General features: G+C 36.6%; 2 long non-coding RNA genes across 2 annotated transcripts in view; one reads left to right on the top strand and one right to left on the bottom strand.

Moving 5' to 3' along the window:
• LOC144303159 (uncharacterized) overlaps positions 1-7,330 on the bottom strand; it is a 49,661-nt gene extending 42,331 nt beyond the window's left edge. The window contains exon 1 of the long non-coding RNA XR_013370180.1: positions 6,967-7,330. This is a non-coding gene — a long non-coding RNA (uncharacterized LOC144303159). The remainder of the gene's footprint in view (positions 1-6,966) is intronic.
• A 711-nt stretch (positions 7,331-8,041) lies between these two features.
• Positions 8,042-12,409, top strand: LOC144303656 (uncharacterized). The gene is made up of 3 exons (XR_013370647.1): positions 8,042-9,624; positions 10,431-10,492; positions 11,680-12,409. It is a non-coding gene; the product is annotated as an uncharacterized LOC144303656 (long non-coding RNA).
• The last annotated feature ends 822 nt before the right edge of the window (positions 12,410-13,231 follow it).

The raw sequence follows: 13,231 nt of genomic DNA, 5'->3' as shown, positions 1-13,231 counted from the left end.
ATTGCATTTGAAAAGAAAAAGTTATTTCTTTTAAATATTGGTGCTTGAAAAGAAGTATCTTTAAAAATCACTTCCGTGAAACATCTCATACCCTTAGGAAACGAGGTAAATGTGCGGTTACCATATGCTAAATTTTTAATCACCATGGACAAATAGGTCACCCATTTCTTGCTCCCTTTGACTAATCTTGATGGGCCTCTGTTATGGAAGAAAATGAAATGGAGAAATTTGTGACTGAGCAATACCCACTTCGGCCCTCTGAAATGAATGGAGGTGACTTAATTTTCTCATAGCAGTCTGGGGGTGTCAATTAGAAATGAAGGAAAGGTCAAAATGAGAAAGCAGAAATGATTAAAATACTGGGGAAATTAGCCTGTGCGCCAGAGACTCATCACTGAAGCTGAAAAGGAAAGTATGCAAAGTGAAGGAGAAGCAGAATGGGAATAATATTAATATTAAATAGGAAGAAAATAGAGGATGAGAAGGAACACATCCTTGTGATACCTCCTCTTTCACTTCTCAAGTCTTAACAGTTGGGTTGCAGCGCTGTTGCTCAATGACAACTGCTTTTTCCTCAGATCTGAATCTCTTTTCAGACCCTACCCTACCTGCCCCTTCAATAATGTAATGTAGGAAAGGAAACAAATCCCAAGAAGTGCAAAAAAAATTTAGGAAAGCTTAGGTTCTTTTCTAAATATCTGTAAGTATTGTACAGGCATTAGTAATTTAAAAAGATTAATTTTAAAAACTAAGGAAAGGGAGAGAGGGAGAAAGAGAGGGAAAAGCATATACCATTTTTTCCTTTGACAGTATATTTTCTAGACTCTCCTCTGAGCATCCTCCCCAAAGAATTGTTTTCTTATCTGCTTCTTTACAAGCCCCAAACCACTTGCCCTGCTGCAACATTTAGATTTCCGGTTTTAGTGAATTGAACCTTAACCAGGAATGTCATCAGAAGTGTGGAGTACCCAAATACTCTGGCTCTGGTCAGGACTCCTGCTCTTTACCACAGGATTTATTTTACTAGAGTCGCTTACCTACATGTAAGCGACCTTACATCTTACCTTACCTTACCTTACCTTACCTACACTTACCTACACCTTACCTACACTTACCTACATCTTACTTACTCAAGCAAGAGCCAGAGCCACAAACAGCCTTCACAGTGATGACGCTGAGTTAGAGAGTAAAAGCCCTAAAGGAAAGTGACACTGTACTAGTAATGGGGGGTTTAGGAGACAGAGATCAGGAGGGAGAATATACACAGGAGTGGAAACCCAGATCTTACTTTTGGCCATAGGTATAATGTTCATATACAGGAAGTAGACTTGATTAAAATCAATCAGCTGTTCCAAAATAGCCTGATTGTTCAAGCTGATGAAAGTTCTATGATACCAATCATATACTATTTTGCTTTAGATTATATAGTCTCTTCTCAGACTTTACCTGACTGACACCTTCAATAGCCTAATACTGACCACATCCTTTTTTCTTGAAGTTCTTTCTTTCTTAATTTCTATAATTTTTCTTTCTTCTGCTTCATCTCCTGTGTCTTTGATATTTCTTCATCACTAGATAAAGAGAGTCCAGTCCTTTGCTTTCTTTTTGTCTCATTCTCAAAATGTTGAACAATTTCTTTGGGGTAACTTCATCCATATACTGATAGTAAGACGGTTCAGAAATTTGTAGATCCACATTAAGTTAAGACAATGTTGAAAGGAAAAAGTGAACCATCTTTTCCTGATTCTTTTTAATGAGTAGATAAACTTTTCCCCAGAAGCTAATTAATAGATTCTCTTTTCCATTTAAGTGGCCAAAATTGGGTCACATGGCAACAAGTATTTGTTGGACCAATGACAGACAAAAAGGATAGAATTTCCATGTTGGCTCATCATCTTGAGAAGGGATGATATTTGTCACAGTCCTAGCAGGAGAGTTTAATAAAGGACATTTTGCTTAAATGTGGTTAAAGTGTAGAGAAACCACTATTCCTTGTATAGTTCTCTGCGTCTGGTGACAGGATGCCCATGAAAAGGCAGAGAGGTTTGCCACTCTTAGATGTAAGGGGAAAAGGGAGATAGCTCTGTGGGGAGAATCTCTGAGTAGATGCATGGTCTTTGGCACAATTATTTTTGATGCACGTTGTTGATCTTTTGTGTGTTGGTTTTTTTTTTTTTTAATTTTTATTTATTTATGATAGTCACAGAGAGAGAGAGGCAGAGACACAGGCAGAGGGAGAAGCAGGCTCCATGCACCAGGAGCCCGATGTGGGATTCGATCCCGGGTCTCCAGGATCGCGCCCTGAGCCAAAGGCAGGCGCCAAACCGCTGCACCACCCAGGGATCCCATGTGTGTTGGTTTTTAACATCATCTTGTATCCAGCATATTAATGGACTATATTTTTAATTTTAATAATTTGTGGATTTTTTTGTGTATTTGTGTATCTCATTACATCATCTGTAATCACAAACTTGTCTCATCCCTCCAATCTGTATACATTTTATCTCTTTCTAAAATTACTGAATTCACCAGAATCTCTGTGCTGTATTGAAAAGTAGTAGTGATATCAAGTACAGATGGCTTATACCAACTTTAGACAGAATACATCTAAATTTTCTCCATTACGTTTTCTATTTTCTGGAAGTTTCTGTTGTTTAACCTAATAATCTCCTTTCTATTCCCAGTGGCTTTTCTTAGTATAATCCCTCATTATCTCTCCCCGGGAATATTCCAATAGCCTCCTAACTAATTCATCTGCCTCCAGCCTCACCTCCCACAAATTCATCTTCTGCATTGTGATCAAGGTAATAATTGTGGAATGCAAATCTGATCGTAACTCTACATGCTTACAATTCTTTATTAGCCCTGCAAAATGTATAAACACACATGTCCAGGTTCCTGATGGGAAAAAAAAGTCAAAGTCAACTCTGTTATATTAAATAAAATTTCATCTTATATAATTTCTTGTTCATTAGAAGAGTATATGGTTTAGGCAAAATGAGGATGCCTTAACATTTACCAGACAAGTCCTGCCCTTTTAAGTCTAAATTGTCACTGCCCTTTATGAATAAACTGCTGAGGAGAGCTTTTCATAGGATTTCTCTCCTGTTTTTAACCCAAGAATCCTCTTCCCCCATATTACAAATTATACCTCCATCACCTGTATATCACAAAGTATCCATTCCACTGCTGGCAAAATCCAATTCTCAAATGGATCTTAGGTTGTATGCTTATATAAAGGAAGTCTAGATGAGAGGACAGTCTGGCTGTGTCATCTGTCACTCCATCAATCGCTAGGGTTGACTCTGCTAATCTGGCTGGCAAGGCAGGTATCCCTGTCCTCACTCACCACTCCATTCACATCCCTCCCAAAGCTGCAAAGCTGTGCACTTGGTTGGTGGAAGAGGAGGATCATTCTCCCATCGGGAGTAGCTGCATTCCCCTGCTAAAACCTCCAGACAAGCTCTCAAGTATAAAAGAACATAGGATAGTCAGGCTTCCAAGACTCCAGACACATCCAAATGAGGTGCTGCATGTGGCACTCTGCTTTTCTTGAAAGAAAGAAGAAAAAAAGAAAGAAAGAAAGAAAAAAGAAAGAAAGAAAGAAAGAAAGAAAGAAAGAAAGAAAGAAAGAAAGAAAGAAAAAAATCTGTGATTTTTTTTCCAGTTTTATTGACATACATCACTATATACATTTAAGGAGTAGTTTGCACACTAGGTTGACTTACATATATTATGAAGTGATTATCACAATAAGTTTTTCATTTTCAAAATAATACAAATTCATTATCTTAGAGTTTCCATGGGTCAGGAGTCTGGTATGTCATGGTTGGGTTCTGTGCTCAGTGTCTCATATGTTGAAACTGAGGTATCATCTGGGTTTATGTTTCATTTGAAGCTCACGAACCTCTTTCAAGCTCTTTCACAGGGTTGGTATAATTCAATTCCTTACAATTGTAGGACTAAGGTCACTATATTTCTTTTTTTTAATTTTTATTTTTGATTATATTTTTAGTTTCACATTGTTATTTAAATTCAGTCAGTTGGGATCCCTGGGTGGCGCAGCGGTTTAGTGCCTGCCTTTGGCCCAGGGCGCGATCCTGGAGATCCGGGATCGAATCCCACGTCAGGCTCCCGGTGCATGGAGCCTGCTTCTCCCTCTGCCTGTGTCTCTGCCTCTCTCTCTCTCACTGTGTGCCTATCATAAATAAATAAAAATTAAAAAAAAAAAATAAAATAAATTCAGTCAGTTAATATACAGTGTAATATTAGCTTCAGGTATAGAATTCATAAGCATCCATTATCTTATTTAGACACAATAAAAAAAAAAGAAAAAATAATAACACAATTTTTTTTCTCTTTGTGATGAGAACTCTTAGGATTTACATTTCTTAACATCTTCCATATATCCCATATAGCGGTGTTAACCTTAGCCATCATGTTGTACATTACTTATTTGTTTTATAACTTTCTTTTGACCAGGAAGCCTGTGATTTCAATCTGCAAAGGAATTGAAACGTGATGAGGAGCCCAGCCACCAGATGATGAGGTTTCCCTCCATCCTTCCTTGGTAAGCAACATAATTTTATTTATTTATTTTTAAATATTTAATTCATAGTTCTAGATTAAATTCTGTGTCTTTAGTATTATTTTACACAATACTCCCTTTCTAGCTTAAGCTATTTTCACAATCCCTTTCTACATGTCAGGCTTTTGTAATATCAACATATGGACATTTCTATAACAAGCTATGCCAGACCAGGCCGCCTGTATTTTCATTTGTAGGTTTCCCGTGCCTGAACTATTCTTTCCTCGGAAAGCCTTTTTTCTTTCAAACCTCAGTTTCTGTGTCATTTCTTCCAGGATCTTCCAACCCTAAAGAGTAGAAATTCCTTTCTCTGTATAATTTCTCTATATTTTACACATTGTATTGTGTTTTTAACTGTGTTGTAAATTCTTCTCTGAAACTGTCACACACAAGTTGCCCCAGAGGTGACTTGCAATAGCTTTTGATGAATAAATGAATGAGCACCTGGAGGAATGCATGAATATCTCAGTGAGTGTTTTGAGGCACAGAGCTGACACAGTTCTTGGCACATGATCAATACATGTTTCTTTCCTCTTGGTTAACTGGGCAGTTGCATTAGGCCTCTGTCATCCAAAGCCATTCCAAGAAGACCATCAAGAAAACTATTAGAGGCAAAGCAGCCTCAGTTACTCAGGGACATACAAACTGGGTCATGGAAACATCTAATTCCTCATCAGTCTGTGAATTACTGGCACCTTTATCATCCTGAGTGAGGATACTAAGGCCGTGCAGTTGATGTCTGATGCTTCACCAATGCTGAGGAACTCTCAGCATTGGGGGAGCTCTCCGCATTAAAGAACTCTCATTTCAGAATCATCAAATTGGAGAAGGTAAGAGCTTAGAGTAAACAATTCTCCCTGGCTTGAACACCTGAATGTGAGGCTGGATAGTATCCTAGGCAGCAATACTGTTTGGGAGGGTGAAGAGGCCTGAGAAAGCTATCCAGAGGTAAGAGATAAAGTTTCTGACTCTGCACTAGCCTTGAACAGGAGAAGCAATAGCCAGGCATTTTGCTAGATGAAGTGTGCTAAAGTGCTTCATTTTAATTATCACAACAGGCCTGCAAAGTCAATATTATTCCCATTTTATAGATGAAGACCCTAGGGCTGAGTGAAATTAACTCATTTAATGAAGGTTATATAGATAGTAACTTTCTAGGCCACCGTTACAAAATTAGGTCTGGTCTTCCTCCAAAGAATTCACTATTTTACGGTTGTTATCTTTTTACCCTGTATTACAACACATTTTTGAAAGCAAAAGTAGCTTCTGCTCACACCATCCTCCTAGCAACTCCCTTTGCCAACATGCATTAACTAGCAGCATATTACAGTGCAATATATCAAGCTATTCCAGTAAAAGAGGAAACTCAGCAAGCATTTAATGCCAGATGTCATACAAACTGACCACCTACCTTTCATACACCAAGAAGCAAAGAACAAGAACAATTAGACTGGTGATTTATGTCAGGCTAAAGAAAAGAGGCAAGAAGGTGGTGTAATACTCTTAAAAGAGGGTAGCTTTAGTTTAAAAACAACATGAATCAGAATTTAAGCTAAACTATAATTTCTATAATTTCGTGAATAAAAAAGAAATTAAATTTCTATTCACATCCAGATCAAAAAGATTTGGGCTGTCATTATATTTTTATGTCACATAGAAATACAAAATTGGGAATTCATTTCTGATTTGTAATAATAATTCAAGATTGTCATGTGAAGGAGATACTTGATGTGTTTTGCTTTACCCCAGTGGCAGAACTAAAACCAATGAATGGAAGCTTCAGGGAGGATAATAAAAGGAAACATTTTGCAATAGATAGAGTTGTCCAGAGATGTAATTATTTGCTTCCAGCCTCCTCAGATACTCAAAAGTAAGTGGTACAGGTAGGGTATTTCCAGAAGATCAAAACTCCAGTGCAATTAAATCAAATGATCTCTGCGGGTCTTTCTCAACCTGTACTCTTTTGGTTCCAGATCAGTTGAAAGGGTTTCCACTTCCTCTGATATTTGCTAAACATCTTAGGTTTATTTGGAAATGTGGTACTAGTACATTAGTAACTTATCATTGAATACATCCAAGTATTTTCTTTGCATCTATAGTCTTCATTTTGCCCTACATTAATATTAAACATTAGGTCTTTACCAGTGCCAACTAGCTGCAGTTGATTTATTCTGTGCTATAGTGAGCTTTAATCATCTTGATGAACAAGTCTACTGCTAGACTTAACTAAACATTTGTAAAATACAAAGTCAGACTTGAAGAACACAGTCATTACATTTTTTTCCCTAAAAGTCAAGGTATTTCTAATAATGGTTTTTGACAGAAATTTGAAATCCACTTATACTCTCATATTATTAGATATCAACCCCAAATCTTACCTTGTTTTTGAAAATCTGTTTACAACATTTGGCAGTTGATAAGCCTTAGTTTTATCTCCATTGTTTATTTTTATAGATCCACATAATCTTAAGTCTGAAGAAATATAAAACTTTCCTCATCCTTTTATTTGTACAGATGATAAAATTTAAGCCCAAAGTATTTGGGTGTCACACATAAGGCCAAACTCTGCTTTTCAAGAACAAAATTTCACGTAGAACTCTATATCCTAGTTCTTAGTCTGTTACCTGTGTGTGTGTGTGTATGTGTGTGTGTACACATACAGTAGTCCTCCCTTATCCACAATTTCACTTTCTGTGGTTTCACTTACCTACAGTCAACCACAGTCTGGAAGCAGGTGATCATCTTTCTGAGAAATTATTAGAAGGTTGACAGTAGCCTAATGCTACGTCACAATGTCTACATCATTCACCTCACTTCCTCTCATCACATAGGCATTTTATCATCTCACCTCATCCCAAGAAGAAAGGTGAGCATAGTACAGAAAGATATTTTGAGAGCGGCAGAGAGACCACATTCACATAACTGCTATTATGGTATATTGGTATAATTATTCCATTTTATTATTAGTTATTATTGATCTCTTACTATGCCTAATTTATAAATTAAACTTTATTATAGGTATGTATGCATAGGAAAAAATATACTATATGTAGATTTGGTACTATCCATGGTTTCAGGCATTTACTGGGAGTCTTAGAACATATTTCCTGTGGGTAAGGGGAGACAACTGCATATGTGTGTACAATAACATGAATATGTATATAACATAGACAGTATAGAAATATATTTATACATATTATATATAATTATTTACTATTATGTCATAATTGATATATAAATTGGCATATATGAATATATGTCATTAATGAATATAAAGATTGAGAATTTGGGCCTCTATGTTTTTTGTTTTATGTTTGCTAGATAATTTTTAAAATATTCAATTCTAAAAAAAAATAAAAAATAAAATAAAATAAAATAAAATATTCAATTCTACTAATATGTATTTAACTTTTATTGTGATTCTTTAGGCTCAATTATTAACAAGGCAAACATTTCTTCTGTCTGGTGGAACTTATAATATAGAAGTGGAGACAGACAATTAAGGGTCCAATTTCAATGCTTTGATCAGCACTGTGATAGAGGAAGTAGAAGCACATGAAAGCATTACCTAATGTGGGCCTGGAGAGCTTAGGAATGGCACAGGGCAGGGCTCCAGAGGAAATGATGGCTAGGTGGGAAACTATAGAGTGAGCCAAGGAAAGAGGATTAGAGGAAAGGAGAAGAGCACTCAAGTAAGAAAAACATGTTCAAAGTCACAGAGGTGATATAGGGCATGGAACAGTCAAGGAACTAAAAGAATTGAAATGCAAGTGTTAGGGGATGGAGAAAGTGAGGCAAGTGGGCACGGAAGTGTACAGAAAGAAGGCTGGAGAGAGTCACATAGAATTTTAAACAAACAAACAGAAACAACGGAGTCACAAGTATGCACTCCAATTTAGGATTTCGGTTGAGTTTCTCATGTATTCTTTACTGGCTCTGCTTCCCAGTTACTCTTGACCCAGCTAACAACTTTTTTTGTTTTTTAGTTCCGTGAAAAATGCTGTTCTCTGCCCAGTTGCTCAGGCAAGAATTCTCTGTTTAATTCCCACAGCCAATTAGGTCACCAAGACCTTTCAATTCTGCCACTTGAATTGTTCTTGGATCTTCAACTTTTTCACATCTCCATAATCACATCACTATTTGCTTGGTTTATCCTGGTTCTTTGGAATGGCCAGAAGGTCTTCTTGCTTTCCCTTGCCAGTCCCTTTCTAACATGGCACTTGCCTTAGCTGGAGGCCAAATGGTGCCATAGGGAGAATACTGGGATGCATGATGGGAAAGTGAGAGAGATTTGCCACCAAATTCTGACATATGACTGGCAGACTTAATTAATATGGTGAATATACCCAGCTGAGTACTATAGAGAAAACATGAAGACGCTGTCTTCCCAGTATTCCCTTCAGTACCTCCCCCAGCGCACGCGCGCACACACACACACACACATTCTTGTTTCTAGAAATAACTGTTGCTAGGACACAGCTCTGATAAGGAGCCTAAGAAGGGTGACTTTGGGCACTGAGTTTAGCAGCAGGCTCAACCTAGATCCTCTCTGTCAGATCTTTCCTGTGCTCCTGCCAAACTATCCTAATTGGCTATAAACACTGTTAGGAAACTGTCAGCAGCTTGGAATTGCCAGTTTCCTGTAAGTGAGGATTTACTAAAAACCAAAAATCCCATTTTCCCCTTTGCATTCTACGACCCCTGGTACAAAAAAATGGTAACTCACAGCTTAAAAAATATGAGAGTACTCACCTCCTGAATTCTCAGGGATACTACTAAGATACATTTTGAATTTTTCATCCTTAAAATAACTTTTTTAAAAAAGCATTGTGGGTAGGTTGATCCCACTAGTCAAATGATTGCCTTTTTAGCTTCATTTGTCTCTCAATATAGACAAGTTATTTCTGTGCCTCATTTTCACCCATTCAGATATCAACAACTGAGCTATTTCTCCTTCTGTGACTCAGAAGGAAGACAGAAAACTGTGAAAAAGCACTATGCAACAACTTCTTGCAGAAGCACTTTGATACCATAAGGTACCGTCAGCAAGAGGGAAGTTGGCCTTTACTTAGAATGGATTTGGGAACTGTGTATTTAAAGGCACACAGTCCATTAGCAATTTCAACGGGAGGAGGTTTTACCATGACTGAGTAAATATAGGACTGAGTTTAAGCAGATGTTAGTGTTTCCTGAGACTTGCAGTGCTTGTGCCAAAGTAGAAGCCTGGTTTCCATTCTTCATCTTCATGTTTAGTGGGTTTTTATACGGCTGTAGTTTCTATGATTACTCTTGTTGTTTTGTCAGAATCAGTACTAGGGAGAAAATTAAACCTCCCACAGAAGATAGATTCTCAGTATGTAAAAATACAGTCTCAATGGTTTTTTTCTTAATATGTAAAATCTGCCCTTTTAAAGTATCTGATTTTATACGTTTTGTCAAACGCATAGCTATGGTATGGCTTCTGCAATCACGACACAAAGCATCTCCTTCATCCTAACAAGTTTTCACTACTCCTTTGCAGCCAATTTCCTCCTCCCACCTCCTGAACCCTGGCAATTGCTGATCAGCTTTCCATCACTAGATTATTTTCCTTTCATAGAATTTCATATGAATGGAGTTACAGAATGTGTAATATTTATTTCTAGCTTCTTTACTTAATACAATGCTACTGAGATTCAGCCATGATGTAAGTATCATTAGTTTCTTCCTTCTTATTGCTGAATTGCACTCCATCTTATGGATACTCCAAAATCTGTTTACCTATTCTCCAGTTGATAAATATTTAATTGTTACCAATTTTTTTATTACTATGAGTAAAACTGCTATGAACATTCTTTTACAGGTCTTTGTGTGGACAGATGCTTCTATTTTCCTTGTGTCAAAATCTGGGAGTGAAATTGCTAGGTAATTGAAGAAGTATATGTTTAACTTTACATTCCCACCAATTGTTCCATTCCCTTGTCAGCATTTGGTATTGTCAGTGTTTTTCATTTTAGCTATTTTGATCAGTGAATAGTGGCATCCCATTGTGATTTTAATTTTCATTCCCCTAATGGCTAATAACGTTGAGCATATTTTCACATGCTTACTGGCCATCTGTATATTTTGGTGAAGTTTCTGTTCAAATTTTTGCCTCAATTTAATTGGATTGTCTTCTTATAATTGATTTGTTCCAGTTGGTTTTTTTTTTTAAGTTAAAAAAATCTTCTATTTTTTTTTATTTATTTTTTATTGGTGTTCAATTTACCAACATACAGAATAACCCCCAGTGCCTGTCACCCAATCACTCCCACCCCCCGCCCTCCTCCCCTTCTACCACCCCTAGTTCGTTTCCCAGAGTTAGCAGTCTTTACATTCTGTCTCCCTTTCTGATATTTCCTACACATTTCTTCTCCCTTCCCTTATATTCCCTTTCACTTTTATTTATATTCCCCACATGAATGAGAACATATAATGTTTGTCCTTCTCCAACTGACTTACTTCACTCAGCATAATACCCTCCAGTTCCATCCACGTTGAAGCAAATGGTGGGTATTTGTCATTTTTAAACATAATACATAAGCAATTAGATGTATTTTTTTAGATAATATATATTAAAGAATTGAGCTTTTTTAAAAAGATTTTTATTTATTTATTCATGAGAGACACAGAGAGAGAGGCAGAGACATAGGCAGGGGGAAAAGTAGGCTCCCCCCCAACCCCCAGGGAGCCCGATGTGGGTATTGATCCCAGGACCCCAGATCAGGACCTGAGCCAAAGGTAGATGTTCAGCCACTGAGCAACCCAGACTCAATACCCCAGGAATTGAGTTTTAAATGATTACTGGATAACCCCTTTCCAATCATTGTCATGTTTCATCTTACTATTTGTATTGCATATCAAATTATTTTTAACTTTTTACTGTAGGAAACTAAAACTGTATTAAAAAGTAGAAAAAAATGGTATACTGAAATCTCATGGACCTAATATCTAGCTTCTACAGTTATCAATACTTCTCCATTCTTATTTTCTCTATACTTTCATCCATTTTCTATCCACCAATTTATTATTATTAATAGTAGTAGTAGTATGTTAATTTCTCTTTTTTTTAGGTAAAATTCATATACCAAAATACAGTAGTCCCCGACTTATCCATGGGGAATACTTTCCAGGACCTCCAGTGGATGCTCAAGACCGTGGATAGTATTGAACACTATGCTATGTTTTTTGTTTTCCTATGCAGACATAGCTATGATAAAGTTTAATTTATAAACTAAGCACAGTAATGGATTATAATAGCTAATAATAAAATAGAACATTTATAACAAAATACTATAATAAAAGTTATATGACTGTGGTCTCTCTCTGCCTCTCTCAAAATGTCTTATTACTGTATTCATACTTCTTCTTGTGATGATTGGAGATGACAAAATACCTATGTGATGAGAGGAAGTGAGGTGAATGGTGTGGGTATTGTGATATAGCATTAGGCTACTATTAACTTTCTGATGATATCCTGGAAGGACATCTGCTCCTGACCACTGCTGACTTCAGGTAACTGAAACCAGAAAGAGTGAAACTGCAGATAGCTTTATATAAATAATGGTGTACAATTTAAAAAAGTGGATACAAACGAATAACCCACAATCCACACCTCTATCATAATATAGGGCATTTTCATCTCCCCAGAAAGTTTTATTGTGTCCTATTCCACTCATATGCCCTTCACCCCAGCCCAGGCAAATAGTATTCTGATTTTCTTTTCACCTTAGATAAATTGGCCATTTCTAAATTTAACATAAATGAAATCATTCCACATGTACTATTTGTGTCTTACTTCTTTAACTCTGCATATTATTTTGGAGAGTCATCCATGTTGTTGAGCAAATCAATAAACCATTATGATTATTCAGTGATATTTTGTTTTATGGCTATACAAGTAGCATGTTAACCATTTTTCTGCAGATGTACATGGGAATATTTCTACTTTTTAGCTACTGTGATTAAGGCCACTATGAACATTTTGGTCCAAGACTTCATGTGGACATATGTTTTCATTTTTCTAAGATAAATAACTAAGAGTAGAATTCTGGGTCAAAGAATAGGCAATTTAAAAGAAACTGTGAAATTTTTTCAAAGTGGTTATACCATTTTACATTTCTTTTTTTAAGATTTTATTTATTTATTCATGAGAGACAGAGAGAGGCAGAGACATAGGCAGAGGGAGAAGCAGGCTTCCTGCAGGGAGCCTGATGTGGGACTCAATCCCAGGACCCCAGGATGACTACCTGAGCCAAAGGCAGATGCTCAACTACTGAGCCACCCAGGCATCCCCATTGTACATTTCTGCCAGCAAAACGTAAGAGCTCCAGTTGTTCCAGGTTCTTACAATATCAGGGTTGTTAGTCTTTTACTTTTTAGCCATTTTACTGGGTATTTACTAATATGACATTTTTATTTCCATTTCCCTGATATCAATCATGCCAAGCACCTTCTTATATATTTTTTGACCATTTGTGTTACTAATTAACACAATTTGTGATGTATCTTTTCACATCTTTTGTTCATATTTTTATTGGGTTAACATTTATTTTATTATTGAGTCATGGAAATTCTTAGTATATTATGGATACAGTCCTTTGTCAGATACGTTTTATGAATAGA

This window comes from Canis aureus, chromosome 32, assembly GCF_053574225.1.
Source record: "Canis aureus isolate CA01 chromosome 32, VMU_Caureus_v.1.0, whole genome shotgun sequence".
In the NCBI taxonomy this organism is placed as follows: domain Eukaryota; kingdom Metazoa; phylum Chordata; class Mammalia; order Carnivora; family Canidae; genus Canis; species Canis aureus.
The sequence above is the reverse complement of the archived record's forward strand: the minus strand, read 5'-3'. Positions and strand labels throughout refer to the sequence as shown.